Consider the following 16556-nt stretch of genomic DNA (forward strand, 5'->3'; position numbering starts at 1 on the left):
CCCTCTAAAAGGGTTTCAGAGATCCCCAGGATTCTCTAGACCATACTTTGAGAACCACTGCTCTAAGATCACTCTACATTATTAGGAGTTTACTCATCCATGAGTCCCCATAGCAATAAAATATGAGGGTTTATTCCCTATCCGTATCCTTTGTTTCACCAGCTTTAATTAAAATTTAGATTCCCAGTCTGTCATTATCAATAATATCAATTTTATACTACTGACTTCTTCAAAATTACGGCATACATTCTTAATTTTATTGGATTCCATCAAAAGACAACCAATTGAATTGCAATCCTTAATTTTATCTCTTTATGAAGCTTTTTTGTTTTAAGATTCCATTTCTCATTTACAGGAAGTTGTTGGGGGAGTTTTCTTGCTTATCTATTCTGTAACTCTCTTCCATTTTACTGATGAGTTCATTCCATCAGCATCCACAGTTATGATTGCTAAATTTATTTTTCCTTCCATCAAACTCTGTTGTCCTAACACTTTTACAAAGTTAAAGGGAAAATTCATCAATAATCATCCACAGTTTATTTTGTTTGGAATAATCTCTTCCCTTTCGTTTCCCTTTTGTGCCCAGACCCAAATGACTGATTCTTGTTCCCCATTTAAAAAAAACCTGCCCTGTACATTGTTTTCCTTTAAGGTATCCCCTCTTTGACCCTATCCTCTGAGTCAGATACCCTTTTTGGCTCATGAGTTTTTCTGAGACTTATTTTATCTCTTCAAACACTGTCAATGATCATTTTTGTAAAGCTCTCACATGCTTTCCAGGTTTTATGCCCTTTTATCTTTAATTGAATATTTTGTTATCCACTACATTTTTAGTGGTCTGATCCATTCTTTTTTTCAAAGTGCTTTGTTAAGGTTTTCTGATTTCAATTCTTAATCATCAATTTTCCTTATAAAATATCCACTAAAATCTATAATTTTGCATTTTTATCTCTTCCTTCATTTTTATTAGGCTTTTTAACCACTATGGGAATTCTTGTGAACATCCCATTACCTTTTCTGAGGTCCTATATGCAGTGTCTGCATAATTGATGCCTTTTTCTGGTGATTTCTGTCTACCTTCTCTTTATTTGTTGGGACTGTCATAAGGAGGATTTTTGTTCAAGTATAGGTTGGACTAGATACTATCTGGGGTCCCTGCCAACTCCATTAATAAGGAACTTAATACCTCCCAAGGAATCCCATTCTATTTTGGGGCAGCTCTAATGGTTATGAAATTCTTCCTTATGTTGCATCTAACTCCTTAACTTTTAAATGATTCTAATTCTACTCTGGGACTAATTGGAAAAATCTATTCTATGACAACTACTTGAAGGCAATTGTCATGTAGTCTATACTCCAAGTCGTCTCTCCTCTAGCTTAAATATTCTTATTTCCTTCAAGTAAACCTTCTATGGTGTGGTTCAGAATCTCTTCATGTAACAACCCTGGACTCATTGTGTCTACACGCCTTCCTAAAATTGAAGAGTCAGATTGATCTCATTGTCAGTTATGATCTTAATTATACAAGACTGTCACCTTCCTTTGTCAGGTTGCCAATAATCTTTTGGAAAACAGAAAGATTTTATATATAAAATCTATTATTTTATTACTGTAGGAACTAATTTTTATGAGTCCCCTCTCCTAATGCAGTTAAGAACTTACTTTTCAGCTTAAACTCTTAGAGAGTTTCCCAGAACACTAAGATAGTTGATTATTGCCCAGTTCACGAGTCAGTATATGCAGATATTGAGTCAAGAACCCAGGTCTTTTCTGTTCTGAGAGGTTATGTATCCACTATGTATACTCTCTGGTCATCAAAAAAAGTTGTTAATTTTCAAGAATAATTCTCTATGTAAAACAACTTGTAAATAATCCCTTTAGAAAAGAGAGACGAAGAAGAAGAAAATAAGAAATAGAAGAAGGAAAAGGAGAAGGAGGAGGAGGAGGAGGAAGAGGAGGAGGAGAAGAAGAAGAAGAAAGAGGAGAGGAAGGGAGGAGGAGGAGGAGGAGGAGGAGGAGGAGGAGGAGAAGGAGAAAAAGGAGAACAACAACAAGAAGAAGAACAAGAAGAAGGAGGAGGAGGAGGAGGAGAAAAAGAAGGAGAAGAAGAAGGAGGAGAAGAAAAAGAAGAAGAAGGAGGAGGAGGAGAAAAAGAAGGAGAAGAAGAAGAAAAAGGAAAAGAAGAAGAAGGAGGAGGAGAAAAAGAAGGAGGAGGAGAAGAAGAAGAAGAAGAAGAAGAAGAAGAAGAAGAAGAAGAAGAAGAAGAAGCAGCAGCAGCAAACCTTTGAAACATACATGATGAAACTCTAATTTATCTGACAATTTTGGAGTTTTCATACATTGAGTTTTCCTTTTTTTATTTTATTTTATTTAATAGCCTTTTATTTACAGGATATATATACATGGGTAACTTTACAGCATTAACAATTGCCAAACCTCTTGTTCCAATTTTTCACCTCTTACCCCCCAGCCCCTCCCTAGATGGCAGGATGACCAGTAGATGTTAAATATATTAAATATAAATTAGATACACAATAAGTATACATGCAAAATTTTGCTGTACAAAAGAATCAGACTCTGAAATATTGTACAATTACTTGTGAAGAATCAAAATGCAGGTTGCATAAATATAGGATTGAAATTCAATGTAATGTTTTAGTCATCTCTCCAGAGTTCTTTCGCTGAGGCATGCTAGTTCAGTTCATTACTGCTCCATTAGAAATGATTTGGTTGATACTCGTTGCTGAGGATGGCCTGGTCCATCAGAACTGGTCATCATATAATTTTGTTGAAGTATATAATGATCTCCTAGTCTGTTCATTTCACTCAGCATCAGTTCGTAGTAAGTTTCTCCAGGCCTTTCTGAAATTATCCTGTTGGTCATTTCTTACAGAACAGTATTTCCATAATATTCATATACCACAATTTATTCAGCCATTCTCCAACTGATGGACATCCATTCAGTTTCAGTTTTAGCCACACAAGGGCTGCCACATTCGTGCAATACGGTCCCTTTCCCTTCTTATAATCTCTTTGGGATATATCCAGTATAGACACATGCTGGATCAAAGGGTATGCACAGTTTGATAACTTTTGAGCATAGTTCAAACTACTCTCAAATGGTTGGATTCATTCACAACTCCACCAACAATGCATCAACGTCCCAGTTTTCCCGCATCCCTCAACAATCATCATTATTTTTCCTGTCATCTTAGCCAATCTGACAGGTGTGTAGTAGTATCTTAGAGTTGTCCCAATTTGCATTTCTCTGATTAATAATGACTTGGAGCATCTTTTCAACTATGACTAGAATAGTTCCAATTTCTTCATCAGAATTGTCTGTTCATATCCTTTGACCATTTTCAATTGGAGAATGGCGATTTTTATAAATTAGAGTTATTCTCTATATATTTTGGAAATGAGGCCTTTATAAGAACCTTTGACAGTAAAAATATTTTCCCAGTTTATTGCTTCCCTTCTAATCTTGTCTGCATTAGTTTTTGTTTGTCAAAACTTTTCAGTTTGTAATCGAAATTTTCTATTTTGTGATCGTAATGATCTCTAGTTCTGCTTTGGTCATAAAGACCTTCCCCTTCCACAGGTCTGAGGTAAACTATCCTGTGTTCCTCTAATTTATTAATAATTTCATTCTTTATGCCTAGGTCATGAACCCATTTTGACCTTATCTTGGTGTACGGCGTTAAGTATGGATCAATGCCTAGTTTCTGCCATATTAGTTTCCAATTTTCCCAGCAATTTTTATCGAACAGTAAGTTCTTATCCCAAAAGCTGGGCTCTTTGGGTTTGTCAAAGACTAGGTTGCTATATTTGTTGACTGTTTTATCCCTTGAACCTAATCTATTCCACTGATCAACTAATCTATTCCTTAGCCAATACCAAATGGTTTTGGTAACTGCTGCTCTATAATATAATTTTAGATCTGGTACAGCTAAGCCACCTTCATTTGATTTTTTTTTCATTAATTCCCTTGAAATTCTTGACCTTTTGTTTTTCCATATGAACTTTGTTGTTATTTTCCTAAATATTTTATATTATCAGTAGTTACTTTAAATGGAATTTCTCATTGTAACTCTGACTGTTGGATTTTATTAGTGATATATAAGAATGCTGATGACTTATGTGGGTTTATTTTATAACCAGCAACTTTGCTAAAGTTGTGGATTATTTCTAATAACTTTTTAGCAGAATCTCTGGGGTTCTCTAAGTATACCATCATGTCATCGGCAAAGAGTGATAATTTGGTTTCCTCATTGCCTATTCTTATTCCTTTAATCTCTTTCTCAGCTCTTATTGCTATAGCTAGCGTTTCTAATACAATATTAAATAGTAACGGTGATGTGGGCAACCTTGTTTCCTCAGATCTTATTGGGAATGGTTGCAGTTTGTCTCCATTACATATGATGCTTACTGATGGTTTTAAATAGATGCTGCTGATTATTTTAAGGAAAAGTCCATTTGTTCCTATACTCTCAAGTGTTTTTAATAGGAATGGATGTTGGATTTTACCAAATGCTTTTCTGCATCTATTGAGATGATCATATGGTTTTTGTTAATTTGGTTATTAACATGGCCAATTATATTGATAGTTTTCCTAATATTGAACCAGCCCTGCATTCCTGGTATAAATCCTACTTGATCATAGTGTATTATCTTGGAGACGATTTTCTGTAGTCTTTTGCTAATATCTTATTTAAGATTTTAGCATCAATATTCATTAGGGAGATTGGTCTATAATTTTCTTTCTCTGTTTTCCAGCCTACCTGGTTTAGGTATCAGTACCATGTCTGTGTCATAGAAGGAATTTGGTGGACTCCTTCATTCCCTATTTTATCAAATAATTTTATATAGCATTGGGGCTAATTGTTCTTTAAATGTTTGGTAGAATTCATGTAAATCCATCTGGTCCTGGGGATTTTTCTTAGGGACTTGTTTAATTGCCTGTTCTATTTCTTTTTCTGAAATGGGACTATTCAAGCAATTACTTCCTCCTCTGTTAGTCTGGGAAGTCTATATTTTTGGAGTAGTCATCCATTTCACTTAGGTTATCAAATTTATTGGCATAAGTTGAGCAAAATAACTCCTTATTATTTCCTAATTTCCTCTTCATTGGTGGAAAGTTCTCCCTTTTCATTTTTAAGACTACTAATTTCATTTTCCTCCCTCCTTTTTCTAATCAGATTTACCAAATGCTTATCTATTTTATTGGCTTTTTCATAGAACCAACTCTTAGTTTTATTAATTAGTTCAATAGTTTTTACTTTCAATATTTTTAATTTCTCCTTTTAATTTTAAATTTCCAATTTAGTATTTGATTGGGGTTTTTAATTTGGTCTTTTTAGTTTTTTAGTTGCAAGCCCAATTCATTAATCTTTTCTTTCTCTGTTTTATTCAAGTAAGCCTCTAAGGATATAAAATTCCCTCTTATTACTGCTTTGGCTGCATCCCACAAATTTTGGTATGATGTCTCATCATTGTCATTATCTTATTAAATTATTAATTGTATCTATAATTTGCTCTTCACCAATCATTCTTTAAGATGAGATTGTTTAGTTTCCAATTACTTTTTGGTCTATTTCCCCTAACTTTTGTTGAATGTAGTTTTTATTGCATCATGATCTGAAAGAAACATTTACTATTTCTGCTTTCTTGCATTTAATTTTGAGGGTCTTTATGTCTAATATATGGTCAATTTTTGAATAGGTTCCATGAACTGCTGAGAAGAAAGTATATTCCTTTCTATCTCCATTCAATTTTTCTCAAAGATCTAACATACCTAATTTTCTAATATTCTATTTACTTCTTTAATTTCTTTCTTATTTGTTTTGTGGTTTGATTTGTCTAATTCTGAGGTGCAAGGTTGAGATCTCCCACTATTACAGTTTTGTTGTCATTTCTTCTTAGCAACTCTCTTAACTTCTCTTTTAGGAAGTTGGATGCCATACCACTTGGTGCATATATGTTTAATATTGATATTGCTTCGTTGTTTATGCTACCCTTGCGGATGTAGTTTCCTTCCTTATCTCTTTTAATTAGATCAATTTTGCTTTGCTTGATCTGAGATAAGGATAGCTCTACTTTTGACTCACCTGAAGCATAATAGATTTTGCTCCAGCCTTTTACCTTTACTATATATGTATCTCCCTGCTTTAAATGTGTTTCTTGTAAAGCGACATATTGTAGGGTTCTGACTTTGATCCAGTCTGCTATCTGCCTCCTCTTTATGGGAGTTCATCCCATTCACATTTACGGTTAAATTACTAAATCTGTATTTCCTACCATCCTAATAACCCCAGATTGTGCTTTACTTATTCTTGCCTCCCCAACCCTCTTTCCCCTTTTAAACTTATGTACCCCTCTTGTATCACGATGCTTACCCTCTTTATAATCCCTCCTCCCCCTTTGAGTCTTTTCCTTCCTTCCCTTATTACTCTTTTTTTTTTCCTTTTCCTCTCCCCGTTTTAATGAGGGCAGAGAGAATTTTCTCTAAAACAAATGTCAATTATTTTTCTTTGAGCCAACTCTGATGGGTAAGATTCACACAATGTTCCTCCCCTCTCTAAATTCCCTCAGATATGATAAGTTTCCTTTTGCCTCTTTGTGGGATGTGGTTTCCCTCTTTTATCCCTCCTTCCCACCTTATTCTGCCATCATCCCTTTTCCATATCTACTTCCCTTTTTTATGTTCTATCAGTACAATCTAATTATACATGTATTCTTTTTGTATATCCACAACAGAAATACAATTCTCAAGAGTTATTTTTACCTTTTCTGCATCTCTTGAGTTCTATGGTTGGAGATCAAATTTTTTCTTTAGTTCTGGTTTTTCTTCAGAAGCAAATGGAATTCATTTGTTTCATTAAATTCCATCTTCTTCCTGGAAGAAAATGCTCCAGCTTAGCTGGGTAGTTTATTCTTGGCTGCATCCAAGTTCTTGTGCCTTTCGGAATATCATATTCCAGGCCCTTCTTTCCTTTAATGTAGAGGCAGCCAGATCTTGGGTGATCTATTGTGCACCTCGGTATTTAAATGGTTTTGGCTGCTTGTAAAATTTTTTCCTTAATCTGATAGTTCTGAAATTTGGCCTAATATTCCTTGGGGTTTTATTTTAGGGTTTCTTTCAGAAGGTGTTCGATGAATTCTTTCAATGCCTATTTTACCTTCTGATTCTATTACATCTGGGCAGTTCTCTTTGATGATTTCTTGTAAAATAGTACCTAGGCTCTTTTTTTCATCATAGTTTTCGGAAAGTCCAATAATCCTCAGATTATCTCTCCTAGATCTATTTTCCAAGTCTGTCGTTTTGCAAGTAGATAATTCATGGTTTTCAGTTTGTCATTTTTTGTTTTGCTTGACTGATTCTTGCTGTCTCAATGAATCATTAGTTTCCTATTTGTTCAGTTCTAATTTTTAAATTATTTTCTTCATTAGCTTTTTACTTCTTTCTGTATATGTCAATTGAGTTTTTAAATGTATTGTTTTGGTCTGTGGAATTTTTTTCCATTTCACTAATTTTTTTTTAGTGAATTATTTTCTTTTTCCAATTCACAGATCCTACTTTCTAGTGAATTCTTTATTTTTTCCAGTTCAGAATTCTTACTTTCCTGAGATTTTTTTACTTTTTCCAATTCACAAATTTTGTTTCCCTGCACTTCCTGGGAATTTTTTAACTTTTCCAATTCGTATTTCAGGAAGTTGTTGCTCTCTTGTAAGGCTTCTCTTTCCTTTCCCCATTTATCTTCTAACTCTCTTTTGAGACTTTTAATGGTCTCTTCTATGAGAGCATCATGTAAAGGAGGACAGTCTGATGCATTTTTGCTGTTTGAGGATTCTTCAGGTTTGCTGACCTGCTCTTTTTCTGCATAGAAGCTGTCGATTGTTCTTTTCATCTTTTTATTCATGTTGTAAAGCCTTTAGGGTAGGTCTCCTAGGCAAGGGGGTTACCAGCTTCCTCTGCAGAGCAGGGAGAGATGTAAACCGATTTCTGGATCCGAGGTATGGGAGTGCTCTGAATGAGAGTTTTCCCTTCCCCCAACAGGAAGTGGATTCAGCACTGGCCGAGCTATCGAAGTGCCCAGTTGGGCTGTGTGGGTTAGCGATTGCCCTCGGCTAGAGACTAAGGGGTGAAAGTGTCACTGCCCCAGGCCGGAGCCTCTTGTGGGACTGTGAGTATTAGCAGCTGACCGCAGACCTCCGCAAACTCTTCCCAGCGTCTCTGCCCAATGCAAATTGGCCCTGGAAAAGCTCTATGGCCCCAAGCCGAGCTCCCCACTGCGCAGATTGGAGGCTAACCCGGGCTGCGTCCTCCTGCCATGCAGGATCACAACTGCCCCAAGGAAAAGCCCCTTACTGCGGGTTGGGGCTGCACGCTTGTGCTGAGATCTGTGCTTTCACTTTCGGTTTGAGACTCTCCTCGGAACCTAATTTCTCTCCCTGTCTGCACTGATCTCCCCCCTGGCCCCAGAACCAACCTTTTTTGGCGAGACTGCGGATTTTCTTCTGCCGGTGAGTTGTTCTACTTATCTTTACGAATTGTAGCAGTCAAGACTATTTTTGAGGCTCGATATAATATTGATAAAGAGGGTAAGAGAAGAGCTTAGAAAGTCGTGTGTGTCTTCTCCGCCATCTTGGCTCCTCCCCCCATTGAGTTTTCTTAAGGGAACATCTGCCTGCATAAAGCTCAACAGACTCTTCTTCCTGTTCAAGAAATATTTAAGACTGAATTCTTCCATTTTCCTTGACCTTGATGATAAAGGAAATATTTCCCAAACACATTTTTAACCTCATCACAAGCAAAAAATTATCAATCTCTTGGAAAAACCTAGATTTATACAAACTGATATAAAGTAAAACAAGCAGAACCAAAAGAACATTGTATGTAGTAACAAGTACAATGATCAGCTGTCGATAATTTAGCTGTTCTCAGCAATAAAATGATCCAAGACAATTCTGAAAGCTTTAGGATAAAAAAAAAAGAAAAAGAAAACGCTTATCCACCTCCAGAGAAAGAACTAACAGAGTCTAAATGCAGATCAAAGGATACTTTTTTAAACTTTATTTTCTTTGGGGTTTTTTTTTTGGGGGGGTTGTGTTTTTCTTTCACAACATGACTATTATGGAAATATGTTTTGTATGACCACACATGTATAATATATAAAATTTCTTGCATTCCCAATGAGGGAATGGGAGAGAGGGAACCTGGAACTCAAAATTTTGAAAAATAAGTACTAAAAATTATTCTTACATCTAACTGGGAAAAATAAAAGATTTAATTGATTAATTAAGTTTAAATTATCAGATCTGGATACAAGCCCTGGAACACATTCACTCCTACCCCCATCTCCATCTACTGAAGTCCTTCCCTTTCTGGGACCAAATGAGTGCTCTCCCCTTTCTCTACCCTATGTCCAGAAATCTATGTCAAGTCTCATCTCCAACCCTACTGGAGAGAATTCAGGATTCTCTATTTTATTTTGATCTTTAGATCTATTTTCCATTTCCTAATAGTGGTGGACCAATTCCCTCCATGGTGCCCACTCTTTGAGACAGATACCCAAGTGAACCAAAAGGACTCTTGGGCACTGCCATCCATGCTTCCACCAAACTCTTCTTAATCTGTGAACTTCTCCAATTAGAGTGTGAGCTACCGAAAACTTTCTGCTTTTACTATTTCTATCCCAGCACTTAGCATGGTGCTTAGCACATAATATGTGTTTAATTAATGCTTTTGCATTCATTCATTCGAGGCATTTCTCAAACACTGACTTCTCCATGGAGGTTTCTCCAAGCCCTCTCCTCTCCTCCCCAGTGAAAGTGGTGTGTCTTAGCAATTGTCCTGGACTTCTCCCATGTATTTATCTTGTCCCCCTATTTTAGGCAAACTTCTCACAAATCAGGTTTGCCCACCCTTATATCTCCAGTGCTTAGTACTGAGCTTTGGACATGGGAAGGCAATTAAAAACTGTATGCTGAGTGGATGAATGAATTAATAGCTCTGAAATCACGTGATAGGTTCATATATTCAAATTCCAGAGACAGTCATAGGGATGGCAGAGAGATTAGGAACTAGAACGTGTCAACCCAATGATATTAATAATGCTTAAGGAATATTGAGATTTACACATACAATTCAACTGTCTAGTTAAGGGAAGAGATTCAGTACTTCATCAACAGAGGGGGAGTGAAGCTATCAAGGGAGTAGGGGAAGGAGGAGGAGGACAGTGGGGAAATAATGGGACTCTTTGATATATTACTGTTGTGACTGCAAAGCACTGGCCTGAAATATATCTGAAAGGCATTTCTTTTTAGCTTATCATAGTTTAAAATAGCCGCTCTGAATTCTAAATGCTAACATCCCAGCCAAGACATGTCACAACAACGGGTTAATCCTAACCATTGACACTGAATTCCATGATGAGGTAGGTGATAGTGTCACCCACAAGAATCTGCAGGAACTATCTGTTTTAGGAGACCCAGAGCAATGTATCCAGTGGCTATAGAGTCCACCTGGGGAACCCTAGAGGGAACACTGAGTTTAAGAAATAATGGAGCTATGACATGCAATGCAATAGCATTGTGATGAACAAGTGATGAACAAGCAGCCCACTGGCCATATGTGAGTGGAACATGATTAAAGTATAATTTGGAAATATTTAACAAAAGAAATAAAAATATAATAAAATACAAATAATGTTAATATCTGATTTTCTAAAGATCCATGGGGATCTTTAGGTATGGTTTGGTGGCCCCTGTTTCCATCTGGCTTTGATACCACTGGTCTAAGTAATATTGCAGGGGCAGTGCAAAGAGTAATAAAAAAAAACTTTTTAAAGTAATAATCAGTTCCTGTTTTAAGGGGTTCGTGATCTTAGCTGAGATTGTAAAGTTTAGTGAAAAGAACATGACATCTGGAAATAGAAAAGCCGAGTTCTGGTCCCAGCTGTGCTGTTCATTTTCTGCATGACCTTAGATAAATCACTCTCAAATCCTCAGTTTTCCTGTAAAATGAGGAGGGTTGACTAGGTGTGCTGTAAGGTCCTTTCTAGTTCAAAATTGGGTAGAAATTACAAGAGAAACAAATGTAGGTTTAATATAAGGCAAAACTTCCTTAACCTTGGAGTTAGCCCAGACTGGTCACTTCAGTGAGTGATGGTTTCTACCTGATGGATAGTCTTTAAGCTGGATGATTTTTTTCAGGTGTATTAGAGAGGAGATTATTTTGAGGATATAGAGTGAAATAGAGGACTAGAGAAGTCCCTTACAACTCTGAGATCCTATGATTATTCTAGAATCCTAGGAACTCATAGACTCTTAGAATTTGAAGGAATCTTAGAAATTACCCCAGTCTTCATGAATTGAGAGTGGGATAGGGGCTGAGGGAAGACCAGGCCCATAAACCAGCAAGGCAATTCCACTTATGGTACTGAGACTCCTCCTAGAGAATATCAAAGAAAGAATCATAAGTGTGAAGAGCTAGACCCCAGTTAGGAGGGCTCATACTCTCTCCATAGCATGATCCTTCTGACGTTCCTCCAGTCCTATGCCCATTGCTCACAGATTTTGAGTACATATAAAGATTTGTCTCCAATCATGTGAGTGTCTGTGGCCCCTTGCATAGAAATAAGATTGAAAGGCTCCTCAGTTTCCCCCTCTGCAAAATCAAGTTCCAACTTTATTTTGATTTTTTTTTAATTTTGATTCAGTCATGTGGCTGCATCAAGGAGGTATTCAAGGGTTTCTAGCAGAACAGGGATACAACATGTGTCCCAAAAGCAAGAAACAGAAAGTTTTGAGGAGAAAGCTTGAGTTCAATAAATAGTTCATTCTTCAATACTTTCTCTATCTGTGATCCTGATACTGATCTCACAGAACATGATGTCTGGTCTTTCCACTGGTTTCGTCTCAGCCTCCAAAATTTGGGCACTCAGAAGAAACACTGGTACCAAATGAAAATGATCCCAAACCCAAGCTCCAACTCTTCTCCCTAATCAGTGTCATTTGTCAGCCCCCTTTGTGAGATATGAGAAAATTGCCCGAGAAATAATGGGTTCCTGAGTGCTTTTGTACCAAACCCCTTTGGGTAGTCATTCTGGTGAAGATTTTTCAGCATAATATGTAGAAAGGTATAAATAAAGTGTATCAGATTACAAAGGAAGTCAGTTTTATTGAAATGTAATTATTAAAATACTTTTAAACTGTTTATGGACCTCAAGTTAAGAAATCCTGGTACCAGATGGTCTCTAATGTTTCTTCTTGTGCTGAGATTCTGGGGTTTGAAACTTCAGATTCTGAATTTATGCTATAGTCACAAATATATTAGGAGTCCACTGCTGAAATATTGACTTCCTCCAAGGTTTCCTTGGCTCCATCAACAACGTGTGTACTTCCTGCAGAGGTGCAGATTGCAAATCATACACATTTTCTCCTCCTCTGTGATTCTTATATGCATTGCAGGGTATCTGGAGTTTGGGAAGGAGCGTATCCTCTATGGGACATCAGCCCAATATGCTAGAAGCCTTTTAATAGAATGGTCTAAATCATTTTTAGCCAGCTACAATGATGGGGGGGGAGGGGAAGCACACTACCTGTGTCACCAGAGGCAAGCCACTGCATTTTGCCAACCTTGATTTCCTCTTCTGTAAAATTATGAGATTGGACTAGATGGCGGCTAAGGTTTCTTCTAGCTAGATCAAGGATGTTATGTGTGACCCTGAATGAGTCCTCAGTTTCCACCTCTGCAAAATGAGGGAGTTGAACTACATGGTCTCTGAGGTTTCTTTAAGCTCTAGATTTAAGATCTTGTGATTGTCTTCCTAACTAGAAAAGACTTTTCTAGATCTTTGGGAAGGGGAAGAAAGGAAATGAAAGACTCATTTCTGAAGAGCTAGGGCAAGAGACATAGTCTGATGAATGCGAATATGAATAAAGTCTAGAAGAAACTAAAGTTGTTCAGCTCTGATTAGCAAATACAATGCTAGCGTTCGGTATGTAACATAAAAGGGCAATTTAGGTGTTAAACTTTAATCAATGACTGTTGTCAGCTTGAGAACATCACTGCATCTCTCTGAGTCTCAATTGGGCTTCAGTTTCCTCCTCTATTAATTGAGGGAGTAAGACTTGATGGCCTCTGAGCTTCCTTTTGGCTCTAGATCTAGGATCTTAGGTATATTCTTGGGCAAGCCCCTTCCCCTCCTTCAGTTTCCTCATCTGTTAAATGAGAGGGTTGGACTAGATGGTTTCTGAAGTCTCTTCTGAGTCTAGATCTAGGATAGGGTCCTTTGGTTTTCTAATGTCCAGAATGTTTAGAAAGTTAAAATGATTTGCCTGGTTATTGGTCGGACCAGGATTTCCATTGTTTTCGATGGAAGTAATCTTGAGGGCAACAACTATGCATCCTCAGAGACCAGCATAATGCTTGGCACACAGTAGGCATTTAGGCATTTAATAAATGGTTCCTGATTGATTGATTAGCAATCTTTTAATGAAGTCCAAGGACAGCCAAAAACAGAGAAAGAAGTGACCATTTCCTAAACGAGGGTCCCAGGGGACCCAGAGAACTCTTTCTCCCACCAAAGAATTGGCCTTGAAGCTAAGCTAGAAAGAAAAGATAGATGCTTTACTTGACCACAAGAACATAATTTCCCCATTTTACAAAACAGACAATGTGGGGCTTATCATTAGCAGATTAAAGGAATCAAGTGAACCAATAAATGTGTCAGCCAGAGCCAGCGTTTACTGTTCACCCTTTTTAGCATTTCTCCAGCACTTCATTTCTGCAAAATACTTTGCTGTTATTTTTATTATTCATATTCTTCTCTTATTTGATTTTATTAGCAACTGCTTATCTGCCCCTATGATACAAGCAGTACCCTTCAGAGCCATGATGAATCAAGTCTGGCAACATGTCACCCCAGAAAGTTTCTCTTGGAGCGCTGGTGACATTGCCAGCAAATAATAAATTTCTGATTGATTTCCCCCCTACATTTCTTCTTTGGTAAGAAGATGTTAAACCTGAGTCCGTAGCCAAGGCAGGATCTGTAACTAAAACCAGTGTGATGAATCAGACGCTCTTTTTAAGTGGGTCATGTTTTTTAACAGAATTTTTTTATGGTGGAAAGGAAAAGGTGATTTTTCTCTCTAATGAAAAGGAGAAAAATAATATTTTTCAGGAGCAAGGAGCAAAATGACTAAATAGACCCAAAGTGCCATGTAGAGCATGATTAGGTTACATATCCTGTAAGATGAATTCAGTTCCTCAAGTGCAGGGAGCCCAATACTTTAGATTAAAGCTCTTGTACATTTGTCTCAGGGAACCCACATTTATACTACATCACAGCAAGCACAGCCTCGAATGCCATGAACAATTGATTTTCAAAACCAGATAAGGAGAATCATGCTTTAAGTATTGCCCACGTGACTCAAATTAGTTTCCTTGATTTATTGTGGAAAAGGGGGATCTTTTTTGAAGACCAGGCACTGACCAAAATTGACCTTTCAGTCTACAAACATACCATTTAATTTACAAGGAAAATAAACCCCTTTGGATTGTATTTACTCAGTTACTTTAATAAAGGTTAGACCTTTTCAGAAACAATTGTAAATGTGGCATTTGGTTTCCCATATTTTCCAAAGCTTTACTTGAATCTCAAGATTCAGAGGAAACAGCTAAGTAAATAACAATAATGCAAAGGGGGGTCCCCCAGAATTGAAGGGGCTGCACCATCTGCAGATTGGAATCGTGTATTTCCAATCTGACATTTGGAAGCAGTGGGATTTAGGGAATATCATTAAGTTTTCCTGTGGGGAATAGACAGGGGGGAATGCAGGGCCTATTCATCCATTCATTCATAAAGCAAAGTTTATTGCTAATACACACCAGAATTAGTTGGTGAAAGCTGCTGGTTATTAAAATGGAAAAAAAAACATTGTGTAATGAAAAATAATGTCATTAAAATCTGGAAGGCCAAATCTCACAGAGAAATTTGGGGGGCCAGGAGAAAGGAGGGGGATCCCTAGTCTCTCTCAGCTCCCAGCACCATGTTGAAATGGGGTTGCATGAACAATTGGTGCACAGCCATCACATTTTCAAGGCTTGGGTTTTCCTATGTTGAATAAATAATTATAACCCAACACATCGGCTGTCTCCTAAGCTCCCACCCAAGCATGGCCTATGCAGGACCCCGAGAAATTATAGATATCTCATATGAACTCCTAGCTGACCACCTTCTTAGGGACACAGCAAGTAGAACCACACACAATGCCCTGTGAGACAGGAGTGTAATACCCCAAACCAGAGGGATCAAACATGTCTTCTGTTGGGCAAATCTCCTGAGGGGGTACCAACCAGATTAAAATGTAATTGGAAAGTACTGAACAAAATAAATAAAAATATGATAAAACATAGATAATGTGAATATGTGATTTTCGAAGTCAATATACAACTGGCAGGAATCATTATATATGGATTAGTGGCCCTCTTCCCATCTGTGGGAATCAGAACAAAGTTAATGCTAACGTCTCAAAAATTTTACCTGTTGTCCATTTCCCAACTCTCTCATGCAATTCACTCAAGCTCTCACAAGGGTTCAGATCTTCCCAGGTTTTACTAGCAGTGAAATCAATACGAGGCAGATCCTCTTGGATCTGGGTGGGATGATCCCTGACACTCATCTTAGGTGTACAACTCTAACTGAATTCCTCCATCCCTGTGCTCATTGTCAGCAGCCTGATGCTCACCACTGGGGCACAGCCCCAGCCAAGTTCCTCCATCCATGCTTGCTGCTAGCTTAAGGACTCTCCCATGCTTATTCCTGGGGAAAGCGTCTAGTGTTCCCTTCAGGTGTACTTACCATAAATATCTAATAGTACCTAGGTACAAGCATTCCCCACCTGCTCCCATACCTTGTCCTTGGGACCCCAGTCCTTCTAAAACACCAGCTAATAGCAGGGCTTCACTGATACTTGAAATCTAGACTCTCCTGTAATCCATATTACTCCTGTTATGTGACCCAAATAGGAGATGGTGACTCTTGTGTTCATGATGGGAATTCTGAAGGATGTACAGATTGAAGGGATATGATATTGTAATGTCCGGGCTAGCTTTCTGGAGGACTTCCAGATGGGCCTTGATCTCAGCAGGATAATCACCACGAGGATGGTCAGGAATTGAGTCTAAAGTCTTTATTGTCTCCTACCACAATCTGTCTCATTCACAGTCTGTTCACTCTGACCGACTATGTCCCCAGTTCTCTTAGCCCTTAAATACCCTATTACAATTACATCATTACAGCATACTGAGTATGTGTGAACTAGAGAACCATTACATCACCATGCTAAGTACTAAGTATATGCAAACTAGAGAACCATCATCTCATCAACCACACTGAGTTAACACCTTGTTGTAAGTATCCTTGCTTCAAGTATACTTCTTCAGAGTTCCGGCCCTCTACATGATATGAAACAGAAGATGAAATTTTCTGGACCCTGGAAAGTGTTATTGAATACAATTGCCATGTGATGATAAAGGCTCTAGAGTGATC

Source organism: Sarcophilus harrisii, chromosome X (assembly GCF_902635505.1).
Source record: "Sarcophilus harrisii chromosome X, mSarHar1.11, whole genome shotgun sequence".
In the NCBI taxonomy this organism is placed as follows: domain Eukaryota; kingdom Metazoa; phylum Chordata; class Mammalia; order Dasyuromorphia; family Dasyuridae; genus Sarcophilus; species Sarcophilus harrisii.